General features: G+C 41.0%; 1 non-coding gene across 1 annotated transcript; it reads left to right on the forward strand.

The window, feature by feature from the left end:
* The first annotated feature begins 5,706 nt into the window (after positions 1–5,706).
* Positions 5,707–5,813, forward strand: LOC130505340 (small nucleolar RNA R71). Its single transcript, XR_008941633.1, has one exon. It is a non-coding gene; the product is annotated as a small nucleolar RNA R71 (small nucleolar RNA).
* Positions 5,814–6,038: the final 225 nt, after the last annotated feature.

Consider the following 6,038-nt stretch of genomic DNA (forward strand, 5'->3'; position numbering starts at 1 on the left):
GTGCAGCTGCTAAGCACTTTCTACAGAGGTATCGCCTTGAGGTATCAGATGGCTCTTGATACTGCTAGCGAGGGGAACTTCAACAACAGGAATCCAATAGAGGCTGTGAGACTTATTGAGAACCTAGGCAACAACAACAGCACCAAGAACACTGACTCTGACAAGAAGAAATCGGTTGCAGCCATCGGGGAAGACCAGATGAATGAAGTCATAGCCAAGATAGATGCTTTACATGCATTTCTGGGGCAGCCAGTCTGCTCAGCTGAAGAAGGAGAGGCTAGAGAAGATGATACATGGGAAGATGTGAACTACATTGGAGGTACTGGATTTCAGAGATATGGAAACCAGAGTGGAAACAAAATTTTTTTTGGCAGTGGTCAGAAGAGTAACTACAACCAGAGTTCACAGTATCAGAAACCCTTCACCAACACCAGGAACTACGCCAACTCAGCTTACCAAAACCCACCACCACCCACCCAGGAGAATAAGTTTGATGCCATGATTGATAGAGTTATAGAGTGTCAGCAGAAGCTTATAGTAGACTTCAATGGGAAGATGATAACAGGATTTTGCTAAGATCCTATTCAAATGTTGAAGTATAAAGGATGTCAATCCAATTCTAAGAGAATGCGAAGCACTAGGAATGCAAGACCATGCTTAAGCTAAATGCTATCAAAATGAGATGAGAGATTATACTAAAATAGGAATAAAAAATGCAATAAAGCAAGAAACTTTCTTTAGATTATGAGAGTAAAGGACTCATGGGATAAGGGATTTAGACCTTGGGTGATCAAACTTAATCTAAAAGTGTCAGCTTTCAATCAATCTATCTACCTTAGACCTAGACACAAGAGTAAACAAACTCTATCTCTAGATGAATGCTCATTCACTTCCAAAACTCAAGCATCAAATCTCTTTGGTTGAATGTTTAGGAAGCAATCATTAATGACAAGTCTAATAGCCATCTTAACACCTCTAACAACAAATCTCTTTGGTAGAGTATGTTAAAAGCTTAGGAGAGTTGGTTCAGACATTTCATCAAACACCTTGTGGGTGGGAAATGTCTAGAACTCAACTTTAAGGAGGCCAACCCTAAAGAAGCATTAAAAGTACTCTACTAGCAAAGATTAAGAAGGATCTACACTTAAACACCTTAGATCAAGCCTAATCACCCTTAATCTCCCTAACCCATGAATCCAAAAGTGGATCTACTCACTAATCACCATGATTACTCTTGAACCCATGAGGTTTCCAAGCTTAATCATGTTTAAGAAAGCAAGAAATGAAATTATAAACACTTAAGAACACAAGAACAAAGGGAAGAACTTTCACCCAAAAGAGGTTTTGTGATTCTTAAGAGAAAATAAGATAATCTCTCCAAAATGGAGATTACAAAGTATTTATACTTAGGTTTAGGGTAAAGAAAGATACATAGGATAAAAGACTAGAGTGCCCCTTGGATAAGGCTAATTAAAACCTCAAAATAGTGTTTAAAATGACCCAAGGTCGAATTGGGTCGAACCGGACCGGTTTGAGAAAACCAGCCTAGACCACTCTCTCTTCTCTTCACGCCCGGCATGGTGATCCCGGTCCTGCATCCCGGTCCTGCCTCACGCCCGGCTTGCTCTTCACGGTCCTCCATCCCGGTCCATGGCTTCACGCCCGGGGTGTACTTCCCGGTCCTCACAATCCGGTCCTGTCTCTCCACGCCCGGCATGGTGACTCCGGTCTCGACATTCCGGTCTAGTCGAGTCTAAGAGAGTACTTGGTTTGCTGAGCTTCATTCTTCACCTCCTTTGGATCTTTGAGCTCTTAAACACTTCACATCATCTCATAGTATGCTCCAACACCTGATAGGGACATATGAATGCAATATGGATCCTAAAGACACTAAAATCTAAGCTATATGATCAAAATGCATAAGATATGAAAGCTAAAAACATGTAAATATGCAAGATATCAACTCCCCCACACTAGTCCTTTACTTGTCCTCAAGTAAACTTTCAAGAACCAAGGAGGAGAGGTTTGAAAACAGGGATTTCATAACCAAAAGATGCTCTTCTTAGCTCTCATCCTAACAACCTTGCATAATCATAACAACTAGCTAGAGCAAAACTTCCATTCTTCTCTAACTTCTCTAGGCCTATTCAACTCTTTTGATCTCTACACTCATCATCATGATTCCACAAACCCAAATCCAATAACTCTCTAACAATCATTAAGCAAACTCAATAGAAAATCTTGCATATGGTCAAAAGGTCCAAGTCATTTGGTTTGGTGAGAAAATGCTTATGTTCAATGATGAAATAGGAAGCTCAAAACAATCTTTAAAGGTGATTTACTCTCAAAACAAAGTAGCTTTGGTAATGCACATAATATATCTAAGAACGGGAATCAATTCATGCATACAATGCTCAATCTCCATTATCCTACCCTTTCCCACATACATATAAACTCAAATTTAAACTTTAAGTGCCAAAACCCAACTCTCATCACTCACCAAAGATTTCTCAAAGAACTTAAAACACTTTCTATTCTAGAACTCTTTTCTTTTATGAAGTCAATCAAGGGATTTTTATACTTTTGAACACTTCTTAGCCTTTTCTAAACTTTGCTAGCCCCCTTTTCATTCATTTCTTTCTTTTTTTTTATATTTTTGCTTTCTTTCTTTTTTTTCTTTTTTTTTATTTGGGGGCCAAAACATTTAATACAAGAGTCAAAGATCTTATCTAACTATCCCTTGAGACTTAGATTTAACTTTAGAGTTCTAAAAGTCTAAACTTTTCTTTCTTAACCAAATAATACTCCCAAAATAAGCTTCACAACACTCACCACCCCATCCTAAATGCTAGACAAAAGAGTGTCTAATCTAGCTAGAATGGAGACTAAGCATTGTCGTTCCCAATGCTCTCAACATTATGCACATGCAAAGCTTTCTAAAAAGACCTCACTCAACAATCAATGATGGCTTGAAAGAAAGCTTGGGTTTAAGGTATGGAGTGCCACTTGAAATTGTCAAAAAGATTGGACAAAAAGGATAAGACAATTCAAGTGTGTATAAGCCATGACTCAGCACACAAAGGACCATAAGCAAGAGACATTAAGTTTAAATAAGACAGGAGCATCTTCAAATAGAGAGTTTCAAACAATCCAATGAGTTTTGAGAAGAGAATTCAAGGCACAAAGTCTACAAGCTATCAAGAGAATGCTCTATCTAGTTTTCATGATTACAAATGTTGCCAAAATGAGAACTTAGCATCAGCATCTTTCAAGGTAAAATCATCCCCTTATGTATGAATGCAACTTATATGAATGCTTCTAGACTCAATCCTAAAATGCCAATGATGCAACTAAACGCTTCTTTTTGTGTTTTTCAAAATTTTCAAAATTTTATGGGTTTTCTATGCAATAACTATATACAATGCATGCTAAATGACAAGAAAACACAAGAACATCAGCAACTTGCACCTCCCCCACACTTAATTCACACAGTCTCTTGTGTGAAAAGTGGAGAGAGATGATTACGAGAAAATCTAAATGCAATATGAAATTGTATATACAATGGAAAGGTGAAGGAGTACCTCTATGGAGCGTGTGAAGAGGAATTGGTGTCTAAGGAGTAGTGATGGTGAGGACCTGAGAGAGGAGTCCTTGAAGCTTGACTGGATCATCTTGGAGCTGAGGGTTGAGGATGGCTCTTGCATTTGAGAATGGCCTTGACTTTCCCTTACACCTGAGCTTGTACTCAACGACACCATCCTTGAGCTTCATTGGATGGAGAGTGAGAGTGTGTGGGAGCATATCAAGAGGTGGAGGATGAGGTTCTTGCAGCATCTTCTTCTTGCCATGAGTGGCCTTTGAGGTTCCACTCATCCCCTCATTTTTAGCATTTTCCAAGTGCTCAACACACAACTCTTTAGAAGTCTCTCCATTGAGACCTTTTGTCTCACAAGCAACAAATTCATCTTGGGGCTTCTTATCAGCTTCTTGTCCAAAAGTGATTGTCCCACAATAGCTAGCATCCAATGGAGGTTGTAATGGGTAGGAGACAGCTTTGTTCACATTAATAAGAGTGACCTTCTTGTTGGGAAAGTCAATGCAAGCTCCAACTGTTGTGAGGAAAGGTGTGCCCAAGACCAAAGGAACTCTCTTTCCAGTCGCCATGCTAAGGACAGTGAGGTCAATGGGAATGGTGCATGCTCCAATCTTCAAAGGGAAGTCTTTAATGATACCAAGTGGGGTTGTAGAAGAGGAATCCCCAAACTGTAGTGAAGACTTGTCTGGTTCCATACTCTCAATCCCTATACTCTTCACCATCTCCATTGAGATTACATTCACACTAGCACCAGAATCAACAAGAGCATCTTTAAGAGTGAGCTGACCAAGGGAGCAAGGTAAAGTGAACATCCCTTGGTGTCCAAGCTTAGGAAGAGACTTTGGAGGGACTGGTGGGTCAAGCTGCAGTGTTGAGATGTTCAGGAGCTCTGCTACTTCTTCTTTGTGAGTGAGAATGTCCTGGATGAGCAGCATTTGGACATGAGCCTCACGCATACCCGAGATCTCTGGAAGCTTGACGCCAACATCACTTAGGTCCTTCCTGAACTTAGAGATAACCTTCTTCTGAGCTTTGGTGAGGACCCGTTGTGGAAATGGGAGTGGGACCTCATATGGTGGTGGCTCAACCTTAGGAGCTTCTTCTAGCTTGACCGCTTTTAGCTTGTGGTCAGCCCTTTTCTCAACTTGTTTCTCAGCCTAGTCTCAGCTCTCTGCATATTTGTTGCTTCAACTTTCCTTTCAGCTTGTACCTGAACCCTTTCCATAGCCTTATCCACCATATATGCTGCAGCTGTTGCGACAATCTCTGTTCCATGCAAGAGTCTTTCAATCTCATCCACCTCTTTCTCATGATCACTGAGCTCAATCTTTGAAGAAGTAGTAGAGATGACAACATTGCAAGACTCCTTGGGATTCTTATCTGGTTTCCCTGGTAGTAATCCCATTGGGCTCTTGGAAGATGATGGCATAGAGGCGACCTGACTCTCCAAAGCGTTGAAGCGAGAGGCAAGTACTAGGAACTTGTTGTTTAGCTCGGTATAGCTAGTATCAATCTTGGAGTGCACGGTTTGGAACTCATGGCCAATGTCCTTTGCTAATCTAGACTGAGCATCCATTATCTGCTTGAACATTGACTCCATACTTGAGTCAGGAGCTGTAGCTTGAGAAGAGTTTCCTTGAGCTTGAGTGGACTGAATGTTGTTGTTCCCAAAACCAGGAGGTGTGTTTTGCCTAGGCTGGTATTTGTTGTACTGAAAGTTAGGTTCCTTCCTGTACCAAGTACCATTGTTGTTGATGAAGCAAAGCTCCTCTTGCCTTTCCAAACCATCAACCTCATTCACCTTAGGAGGGACCTCTTGACTAGGATCACCAACAAAGCTAACCTGCTCCTTCTTAGCTTGGTTTGAAATAACCAAGTCTAACTTTTCTTGCAAGGACTTGATGTCTTTCCTTGTTTGCTGATCATCTCCTCTGTTGGCTCTATCATTCTCCTCATTGTAGACTGAATCACTCTTTGCCATGTTCTCCACCAGTTCCTCTGCATCTTGCTCGGTTCTGCCCAAGAAGAAACCATTGCTAGCTGTGTCAAGCCTGTTTCTGCAAGATGGTAGAACTCCCCTGTAGAAAGTGCTAAGCAAGCTCTCCTTGCTGAAACCATGATGAGGACACTGAGCAATGTAGCTGTTGAATCGTTCCCATGCTTCACTAAAACCTTCAAGATTCTTTTGTTGAAATCCTGAAATCTCATTCCTAAGCTTTGCAGTTCTTGAGTTAGAGAAGAACTTGGTGAGGAAGGCTTCTTTGCACTCATCCCATGTCCGGATGCTATCTCTTGAGAGACCCTTCTCCCATGTGTGAGCTTTATCTCCCAAAGAGAATGGAAACAGCCTAAGCTTTAATGCATCTTCAGAAACACCATTAATCTTGATGGTGCCACACAACCGATCAAAGTTGTCCAAGTGATCTAGAGGATCTTCCAAAGC

The sequence above is a fragment of the Raphanus sativus genome, unplaced genomic scaffold, assembly GCF_000801105.2.
Source record: "Raphanus sativus cultivar WK10039 unplaced genomic scaffold, ASM80110v3 Scaffold2186, whole genome shotgun sequence".
NCBI classification, from domain to species: domain Eukaryota; kingdom Viridiplantae; phylum Streptophyta; class Magnoliopsida; order Brassicales; family Brassicaceae; genus Raphanus; species Raphanus sativus.